We start from the raw sequence: 11,596 nt of genomic DNA on the forward strand, positions 1-11,596 counted from the left end.
AAGCTGGAAACCATCATTCTCAGCAAACTGACACAGGAACAGAAAACCAAATGCTGTATGTTCTCACTCATAAGTGGGTGCTGAACAATGAGAACACATGGACACAGGGAGGGGAACATCACACACTGGGGCCTGTTGGGGGCTGGGGGGCTAAGGAAGGGATAGCAGGGGTTGAGGGATTAGGGGATTGGGGAGACATAGCATTAGGAGAAATACCTAATGTAGATGACGGGGTGATGAATGCAGCAAACAACCATGGCACGTGTATACCTATGTAACAAACCTTCACGTTTTGTACATGTACCCCAGAACTTAAAGTATAATAAATAAAAAAGTCACTTGGGGAGAGGACAGAACATAATGTTCACTTTGGCTAGGATGTAAATTCTTTGTTACTGTCGAATTAAGGCACCCCTAGCCATCTTGCTATGGATATACTCCATCTTAGTGGATCTCAGGTTTGCAATACAAGAACAATCTCAATCTGATTTGCTTAATGAAAATGTATCCCTCTATTTTAAAATAGGGAGATACCCCAGCTCCTTAAAAAGTACTTGTTTTATTGCATATGCTTTAAAAAGCTATTTACTTAGCAGTTTCGTTTTGTTTGCAGCCTCATTGCATTTTCTTCTCTAATTAGCAGATACATGCATCATCTCTTGGAGATAAAGCAAATATTTTTCTTTTCCTCATTGGGTGGTTTCCTAGGAAAGAAGCTCATGGCATCACTCTGGCTCTGGGTTTGCTGTGTGCTTTCCCACACATTCTCACCCTACCACACTTTTCCTGTAATGTTGCTGAGTTCGGCTAATTTAGATCCTTTCTCTAATTTAAGTTGCTTTCATTTAACTTGGCTTGAGAGTGTCTGATACTTACACTCACAAACAAAATTATAGAGTTTTAGAACTTAGAGCAATGCCTCCCATTGAGATTTCTGGATGCCACCATGGTGCCTGCAAGAGGAAGCTCGTCAGAGTGCTTTCATCAGCAAAATACTGGAATTCCTGACCACTGATAAGACAAGATGACTGTCACAGCTTCAGATATATTTACAGTTTGACATTCAAAAGTCAAAGAGGAAAATAGATTCTCCCCCTGTATCTCTCTTTTTTTTTTTTCAAGTAGGAAATTTTTCAGAAGCTTCCTATCCCGCCCAACCTTCAGTAGAGTTCTCCTTAGGTCTCATTGGTTAAAATTGGATATATAGTAAACCCTAAATCAATCAAATTACATAGGAAAATTGAATTTCCATGATTACTGTTGCCTAATCATGATGCATCTCCTGGGGCTGACCCATTTTCCTGAGCACAGAATTTGTCCAGTGTAACCAATTTCTGAGCTAAGTGAAAATTCACTTAAAAGATAGAGAAGAATAGATGTGAGTAGGCAACCACACAATAGTGTTTGTTTTGAGAATAATTATGAGTGAGTTTTTTAGATATATTGTATGTTACTTGCAAGTGTATAAGCAGAGTTTGCTATTTTTTTAAAGATATTTTCTAGTAACGATGTCATTTCTTTGTGAGATTTCATCCTAGACCCTAATTCTCTCACTGCGCAGAGAGGGAGAGGTGTGGGCAAATTTATGGGAGTCCTGAGGGAAAATGTAGGCAGAGGGGTATAGGGTGACCATGCAATTTATAACTTAAAGCAAGATACTTCTGAGAGTCAAAAGGAGAGCTGAGAATAATTCTACCAAGTCAACAGGTATAAATTGTCCTAGGCAATCTAAAATGTATGGTAAAGTCAGATTTATATAAGGGAGTATATTTTTAAAATGTTATAGAGAAGCTAATTTTTTTAAAGTTTTTGTAGGTGGAGAAAATGTCGTCTTTATTTAGGATCATAAAAAATCCAAATTTATATGAAACTTTTTCATGTATAATTTTGTTCAAATCCTAAGTCTTATGAGACAGGAGACATTGACTATAATAAAAAGTGCAGACACCTCTCAGATCTTATAGCTCTTCTAGGATAAATTAGGAAAGCATAATGTTAGCATCATTAAAATCAAAATGTTGCCTATCGGTTTCTGTTCACTAGAAAACTATACATGTTGATCTTTTTATTTTACACAACGCCTGTGCCAAGTCTTCCTAAGGCTTCTAACTTGCCAGGCCCTAGCTATCAGTGATATTAGAATGTTTTTGGTCTTGGCTGTGATGGAAGTCTGAAAAACAGCATTTTGCAAGGGAATAACCCAAACAGAATAATCTTCCAGAGACAAAATATGTTTAAGTTCATGAATGAAACATGTGAATGCTCATGTTAGGGGAAGTGGAAAAGCATTGCTATTTCCCTCAAAGAGAACATACCAGGGTATTTTCTTTCCTATAAGTGGTTTAATTTTATACATTGCTTCTCTGCTCATAGAATGTTCTCTGTCAGTCACAATAAAGGAGAGCCTTTTCATTGAAATAGAGCACTGAATCTGTTTTAGGGACTGCAGTGACAGTTGTCTACATCTGAAAGAGTGAGAGGCATAAGACACCTACACACGTTCACATCTAGGGTAGTAGTTTCAAAATTGAATGTTGATACTGAGACAGTAAGAGGAGTTACTTTGAAATCCCCAAATCAGCTTCTTTTTTCACTCTATTGCAAGTTAACACCTAATGTAAAACTTTTATAAATAGCAAAGAGACTTGTACTTCTCTAGCTTTGTAGCATTTAGTCTTGCTTTTTCTTAGTACAGCGTGCCCTTTACGGAATGATCCATCCAGGTGATTGATACTAGAACATCTCATTGATTTCTAGTTCATGTCTCTAGAGCCTAGATCCTAGAAATTAGTTGTTAATAAAGATCAGCTTTACATCAAAAGTTTAACAGAAACATCTTTCTGAACAAATTTCTATTGCGTTGTAAAGAGGTTATTTCTTGGTCTGCAGAGCTGCTAATCTGTAGGTCGTGCTTGGTCTAGGCTCTCAGAAAGAATAGGGCGCCCTGTGAGACTTGGTGACAGTATTGTCATTTACATGGCAAACAAGGCATGAAATACCCTTTCACAGGGCTAAACACTCTAAAATGGAGACATGAAACCCCTTGCCTTTGGGCACAGTCAAACGTTGCTGTATTAAGTTATGTGTTTCCGGTAGTTCTGGGCTCATCAACCCATAGCTTGTTTTTGTGCTCCCGAGTATCATTCTTTTTGGCCCAAAGCCAAAGAAAAAAAATAGATGGATCTTATGGATTGACATGAATGTTTAAACAGAAGCTCCACAGCTAAAACAGTAGTTCATAGTTAATAATTCCCTTGATCTTTACTTTGTTTTTGTCCTAAGGGGCAGATAAGAAAGCAGGTACAGAGCAAACTTAGCACTTTGGCAGAATGTAACATATCTGACTTTCTACAATTCTGTATGTCAGAATAACTGGCTGTTTCCCATGCCTTGCTCTTGATATACAGCCAACAGCCCAGCCCGGAGTCATGTGGAAAAGGAGGGGAGGCACTCAGGGGCAGTGGTTTTTGATGGCTCCATTCCTTATAGTGTCCCACTCTTGCACTTGTGGAATGACTCTGAAATTGCCACACCATTTATGTGTAAGAATTGCTACTTCTCTTTATTTCTCCAATTCAAGCTTAAGTTATCCTGAAGTTTCCCCACCTTCTGGACTGGCTGGAAATCTAACGATTTGCTTTTCTCATAATGGAACCATGTAGGGTTCCCCAGCTAGTCATGACAGAAAAATGTAGGGATGAGGATGGTTCATCAGTCATGGTGGAGGCATATTTACCATGGGTCTTTCGGCTGTGGGTACTCCGGGCCATGGGCTGTGTCCTCCGTTTCAAGTACCCCCATGCCAGGTGTGTTCAAGTGATGTTTGGTCAACAACGTTCCCTCTGACCACCAGACAGCTTCTGCATACATCTTGTCTGTCCTGTGTGCAGCATGAAGTCAGAGCACTGCACTGTGCTACCTTGATATTTACTGTGGGTTGAATTGAGTCCCCCAAAAGGATATGTCGAAGTCCTAACCCCTTGTTCCTGTGTGTGTGACCTTATTTGGAAGGCAGGCCTTCGCAGATGTGATTAAAATATAAGTTAAGATGAGGCTGTTTATAAGATGGGGAGTATTGTGGGTCCTCAATCCAATATGAATGGTATTCTCATAAGAAAAGAAGGTAGACACTGAGACAGACAGGCACAGAGAAGAAAGTGCCATGAGAGGATACAGACACACACAGGGAAAAGTGCCATGTGACAGCAGAGACAGAGACTGGATTGATACATCTGCAAGCCAAGATATGCCAAGGATCATTGGCGACATCAGAAGCTAAGAGAAAGTAATGGAACCAGTTCTGTTGCAGAGCTTTCAGAGAGAGCATTGCTCTGCTCGTGTCTTGATTTGAGACTTCTGGTCTCCAAAACTGTGAAAAATAAATTTCCGTTGTTTTAAACCAACCAGTTTCTTATGGCAAACCCTAGGAATATAATATAGTTCTTTTCTGCCCTGCTGTAGTTCCTTACATCTTTCCCACCTAAAGACGTGAGTAGGATCATTTAACCTAATTCTTCTCTATTGAGCATTTGAGAACACAGTGCAGACCACTCTTTCTAGGATTGGAGAAGGTAAAGAAAATGCTAGCATAATTTTCTGTTTTTCTTGTTATCTCACCCTGCTAAGCTTATATTTTCAGGAGACAAGAGGGCACTGACAGTTCCCAAGGTCAGACTTCCTGTCCTCCTGACTTTGTTCGCCCAGTATGTTCGTCATGTAGAATGTCTCCTAGAACACAGACTTTTCAATTATTTTCAGCAAATGTTTACTGAGTACCGCCCATGTTCAAGGCCATGGGAAAAGATAGTCTAGATAGTCTTAGTCTTGAGCCAGCAATCCAGAGACACATAATAGAATTACATAGAGATATTTATCAGTTGTTAGAGGAGCTCAATAAAGGTGTTAATAATTTTTTTTTTTTTTTTTTGAGACAGAGTCTCGCTCTGTCGCCAGGTGCCAGGCACCAGGCTGGAGTGCGGTGGCGCAATCTCTGCTTACTGCAACCTCCGTCTCCTGGGTTCAAGCAATTCTCCTGCCTCAGCCTCCCAAGTTGCTGGGACTACAGGTGCACACCACCATGCCCAGCTAATTTTTGTATTTTTTAGTAGAGATAGGGTTTCACCATGTTGACCAGGATGGTCTCGATCTCTTGACCTTGTGATCTGCCCGCCTCGGCCTCCCAAAGTGCTGAGATTACAGGCGTGAGCCACCGCACCCAGCCGGTGTGAATAATTTTTATAAGGCAAAAGGATTGGTGGAGTCATGAAAGTCTTTACCCTTAAGGGTTATTTTGAGTGTTGTCTTCAAGGATAGGCAAGATTGTATCAGGCCAATTAGGTGAGGACATCCTAGGACATGATAATATTATGATAAATTACATGGTATGTTTGCAAAGGTTGGGGAGGGTTATCATGCATAATTGAATTATAGGCTGGGTTAAAAAAATGGTAGTAAGTGAAAAAAGAGTGAATTATGGTCAAATTGTGAAAAATTTGGGAGGGCCTATAGTGGGCCAGGTCCTGAGCTAATTGTTTTTAATATATTGTCTTATCAGGTCCGAGAGGTAAATACTTGTATTACATAATGGATAAACTAAAAAATAAAATGGAATGGGTAATTTGTTCAAGAAATTCAGATGGCAGGTGGTAGAGTCCAGAGCTCAATCCCAGCATAAGTCTCAAGCCCCTTTTCTTCCCTGTACACTGTGTTGCAAAAATAAATAGGGAATTCTTCAGGGCTCTTGAGAAAGATAGTGGCAGTAAGTTGGGCCAGGTTGAGTATCTACTGGACTTTAGAGGTTGTATGCAGAGGACTATGGTAATACGGGAAGGAGGTGATTTGGGATTTGAAAAGAGAAATCCTGTTGGAAAGGAGGGGACATATTTACCTAGGTTTGATGATCAGTTAATTGATTGATGGTTGAAGCAAATAAGAAAGTAGTGCATTGACTGTAAGGTTCTTGGTTTGAGTAATGATTTGATATGGTGCCATTTCCCAAGGTGAATTAGAGACGGGAACAACATATTCTTAGGAGAAGATAATGATTTTGGTTTTAGGGCCTTTAAGTTTTAAGCACCTGGTGGAAAATGTCCAGCAGACAATTGTACATTTTGGCCTGGAGTTCAGGAGGGAAGCCAGGGCCAGAGATCCATTTGTGATTTATCAACACGGTAGTGCAGCCAGTGACTTTTCCTGAACTACAAATCTCATTTCTGAAAATTACCCACGTTCCTGCCATAATTACATGAAGCTATTAGGAAAAAAAAGTCACATGTTTGATTTGGGCCTGCCTCCGTCTCCAGCCTCATTTTGAGGTATATTCTCCCACCGTATTTCAGTTCTCAAATGTATATGTGAAGGTCCTTTCTGACCAGTTTCCTGATACCAGAATACCCTCCCAACATACATACACAGCTGCACATAAATGCATGTGTTCACACCAACACACAGTGCAAATCTGTACACATGCATGAACATCTGCACAAGCAGTAGACACATGTACATATGTATGTGCATATGAGTGTGCATACATGTACATAGATTCATGTGTACACATGTACACACAAATACCCATGCCTGCGCATGCACAGATGTGCACATTTCTTCCAGTAATTCCAACTAGTTCCTCAGATGCCCACCTGAAACATTTTTATTATCAGGGAAGTCTTCTGCGACCTCACAGTCGAGCAAGTTTCCCTATTCCTTCTGTGTTATAGTACTTATTAAATTGTGTTGAGTGCTTAATTAGTTTTCTGTCTTATTAGAATGGAAGCTTCATGTCAACAGGACATGTGGAAGAATCCACATGTTTCCATTCCTTTGGTACACTGCATAGCATAAGTGGGCAATAGTCTTTGTATAATACAGGCACACATGAATGAACTGATAGATGAATCAAGTTAATGAGGCTATGAGTATAGATGAGATATAGTAAAATGTAGGGGAAAAATAGGGCACAGGAATATCCTCCCCACTCCGCAGTGGACTTCCAACCCACTTGCTCTCTTCTCTGATTAAGACTATGACTTTGGTAAACTTTAAAGTCTTTCTTTCTAACTTCTTGACCTCTAAAAGGAAGATGGAGTTTTCGTTAATGCCCTTGGTCAGGCTGTATGGAAAATACAAGAGGAAAACCAGGCAGCCCTTTCTATTCGTGTCTGAACTGTCTCATTAATTGATACCAATGTTGAGGTAATCAACTTCTCATTAAGACTTCTCATTAGATGGCTATTTCTCTCTTTTACCTGCTGGCATGGAATTTAGAACATTTAATCATCACTTTCCTATTTATCACTTAAAGGAAATTCACCTTCCCTAGTTATCACATCCTAATTTTTCTGGGGTTTGTAAAAATTTTAATCTCATGATAGGGTTTTTTCCCTTTCGGTAAACCTTTAGCAATTGCTATATCCAACATTTCAAAGCTGTGTTTTAATGAACTGAGGAATTCACTCATCTAGATTTTATTTTGCTGGCCCTCATTCATTGCATGGAATAACAATTCAACAGTTTTCATGGTGTTTCATGTCTGGACCCAGTTGCTCATTTGGTCAGAACACACTGAGACTGAAATAGCAGTTTATTTCCTGCTTAAGCAGTATGGTTTTGCTTGTGACCAAAACCATAGGAACATTTTATTTAATCCCAGACAGACACTTCTCAGGTTTGTGATTTTAATTATAACAAAAACTGGATAAAAAGAGTGACTTGATTGTGGCATAGGTATGCCACCATCAGAAATAATAATCCACAGACAGATCAATAGTATCATTTTCATTATGAATACTATCTTAATGTCTTATGCACTGGTATTATCTCTACAAACCATCTCCAGCCAAAGAAAGAACTTCTTCAGTCACACGTGAATTGTCTTATCTTTCCATAAAAATGTCCTGTCAAGAGCTTTCTACATAAGAGAGTATGATTTTTAAAATAACTTGTATTTTTTTAATTTTACACCCAATATCTGTGCTAAATAAAGTGCATTAAAGCAATTTGCATCTCAAAACACATTAATACATTTTTCTGGTTGAATTCTTAGTAAAAATTTATTCATTCTACTCTCCTGGCTCCTCTGAGTTTTACCCAGTTGATAAAGTTGTCTAAATATGGGCTTCCTTGGAATCCATCCTCTTTCCGAAGCATTTTTCTGTTTCCTTCCACCCCCAAATTCTTACCCCATTTCAGGCAGAGCTGAGCAAACTTAAGCCTTAAGCATTGAGGGAAAGTCTGCTAAAGGACTAAACTACTTAAGGAGCTAACAGAAAAGGCTGTATCAGAGAAACATTGGAGAAACACAAGTTTCTAATTATACATGGCACCAGAGAGAATGTCAAGGGTATTGAGCCTGGGGCAGGTTCACAATAGTGAAACTAAGAGATTTAAAATAGGTTCTCAACTCCTGATGAAAACATGAATATTTATTTTTTTAGTCTAGCTTTTCTTTCTTCTCTTATCTTTATAATCATTACTACTAGTACTCCTTTCCCGAATTCTCTCTTCCTAACCTACTAGTGTTTAAGCCTCCTGAAGACCGAGGTCAGTTCTGTTTCCATCACCACGATATACTCAACACTTAGCATATATTGGGTGCCGAGTATCTGAAGACAGACTGTTCTCTGTAGTTCTAAACATTTTGAATTAATCTCTCCCCTTCCTGACTTCTAGGCTTTTTTCTTCCCCTTAAGTATGGTAGCATAGACCGTCTTTTCTATGTTCTTGAGATTAGTACATTTCTGGCTTCTCATCTCTCAAATGGCATCATGTCAGCTCATCATCTTCCAACAAAATGGCCTTGGATGACTGTAGGTAGCAGGATAAAGAGAGACTGCTTGGACTGAAACTCAGTTCAAGAGTTGGAACCCATTTTGGCAGCATAGATGTTTTATCTTGAGAATATCTTTCTTTCAATAAAATGAAAAAGAACAGGCCAGAAGAACTGCTTTACCCAAGCCCAGATTCTTCAAATGTACTTTCTCTTGATTCCTGTAGGAAGATACTAGAGCAGAATTCTGCATTTCTAAGAAAAAAAAAAAAAAAGCTAAGTACATAAGGAAAAAAAATGAGCAAAACAAACAAAAAACCACCTAACAAAATAATACAGTTGGACTATACGAAAGGAAATTTTCATTTGATTCTGTGTGATTGCTTCACCTTACTTTCCTCTGGATATATCCTATAATTAAAACCACCAAATTTAAAAATACTGTCTTTCTAAAATAGTCATTAATCTGGGGAATGCTATATAAAATTTACCATAATTAAGTGTGTTTTGTACTTCCCTATACAGAGCATTTTCTAATACGGACAACGGAAAGGCTTACAAAATTCACCAAATAGAATCTCTGGATGCATGATAACTGGTGGTTTGAAGCAAAAGCATATAGGAGTAAATACTTACAATGAAAACAACCAGCTAATGAAGAGTGTTTTTCCATTTGTTTCTTAATAAAAATGGACCTCGTTGTCTAAGAATTAATTATCTAACTTGTGATTTTTATAAAAGTATAGATGAAAAGGTAGCTGGGGAGAGGTAGAAATAGTTTAGATAGATAGATACACAGATGGTTTCCTTATGCAGATTTAGAAAGCAAAGTAAATGTATACTAACTAAAGAATATAAAAGGTAAATGACAAGCTCTATATATCATGACTGATGTGCTAATTATAGCCTATAATATTCTGCTGAACCTAAGAGCCCTCCTCATTTAAAAACACCGTAAAAGGTCATTTAGTACAACCTTCTTATTTTACTGATGAGGGTACTAAGGACTTGAGAGAGTAGAGAGCAGGCACACCTACTTCCTAAAGCCAGTAGTGTGGTCTTCTCTGAGGACACTGAAGTTGAGACACGAAGGCTGAGAAGTGGCTGATTGTGTGATGAGTATGTGGACTTTGAGGGGGATTCATGCTTGGCCAAGTGTGAAAGTAGTTTCGACAAAATCGGTAAGGCAGCCGGCCAGACTCTGCCAGCATTGAAGGCCTTAGTAAGCAGCTAAGATAAAATTGCAAAAGCAGTGGAAACTGGTGGGCTTTAACTGAGGGAATGATGTAGTGTGACTTACAGTTTGAACGGGCACTATGGCTGCTTTATGAAACATGGATTGTAAGGGATGGAGCTAGAGAGGAAGAGGTAAGATTACTCAGTAGGCTTTTAATAGGGAGGTTAGGGGAGAGTGGAAATACTGGATGTATTTTTTAGTAGATGCCCTCAATGCCTTCCTTTCCACAAATTCTCTCTCTACTCTCTATCCAAGAACATTTTACAGTGGTTCTTGGATAAGGAGTAGAGAGAGAATTCATAGAAAGGGAGACATTGAGGGCATCTACTTTCTTTTTGACTTGAAAGGCTGGGTAGATGAGGTTGTGTTTACTGAGATGGGGAAGACTAGGGTAGAAACAGAAATATGTTTTAGATTAGCGTTTATATTTTATGTAACTTTTTTTCCTAATCCAAGTCAAAAAGATTAATTCTCACTTAGAGACAAATATTTTATTTTAGTCAGAACCAATGTAAATGTGCCAAAGAAAATGATGAAATATGGTTAGTATCTATCCCCTATATGGTAAACAAAAGAATAATTTAATTTGCATAGTGGTTGGAGACCATCTTAGGAACTACATGTGAAGGTAGAGTTTGTGAATAGGGAAGGGGTAGTAGATATGTGTCACTCTGTTTTATATGATAAGCATGTGTATGTGTGTTAATGTGTATGAGGACAGGCTGTCTCTATGAACTTATGAAAGTGAATTCCTTCAGGCTAGAAGAAAATTTAAGGTAGCCCTGTATTTTCAAGGATGATTTTTAGGAAACCCTAATCATTTTCCCCCCAATTGTTTTGTGTGAATACTCATGAAATTATAGAGAGACTGATTCTCTTTTGCTAAGAATGAAAATCATCTGTTATGCCTTCATCATCAGTGAATGCTTTGGGAACTTCAAGACTATATCCATCATCCAGAGTTTTGGCACACACACAAAAACATCATCTGTGCTAGTCTCAAACTTTGCTACCTGACAAATATAGTAAAGCACTCAATGGAGAACCAGACATTAGCCAGATATGTAGGACACCAAACTTAAATGTTATGTAATAGCTAGGAAGGGCACAGTTTTTCTTATAGTTTTAAACGTTAAGGAGTCCTGTCTGAAACTTGAAGCTTAAAATTAAAGCTAATACATGGCAATCTTAAACTGTCCACATCCATGTTAATCACAATGCAATGCAACATACTTTTATGAATGTCATCAAATAAAATCTTTCCTAAAATGAATTAACTCTCTGCTTCTAGTTTAATATAGCATAGCATAACGATACAGACATACTCCAAAATCACTTAAAGGGAGAAATAAATTTTTTCTTTCTAGAGGAAGGGTAGGCAATTCGTGATGGACAGTAGAGGGAGGAGAAATGGGAGAATTAAATTTTTTAGTCTGCTGTTAGAAAACTGGGAGAAGCCTTAAAGAGAATTAATGGGGAGATATTATTAGAGAAAACAAAAACTCAAACTACATCTCTAAATGTTTGAGTTGAACAACATTGAAGCACCCATTTCCCTTATAATCACTCCAAAATATAAGTGACTATCTATGATA

This window comes from Cebus imitator, unplaced genomic scaffold (assembly GCF_001604975.1).
Source record: "Cebus imitator isolate Cc_AM_T3 unplaced genomic scaffold, Cebus_imitator-1.0 Scaffold345, whole genome shotgun sequence".
NCBI classification, from domain to species: Eukaryota; Metazoa; Chordata; class Mammalia; order Primates; family Cebidae; genus Cebus; species Cebus imitator.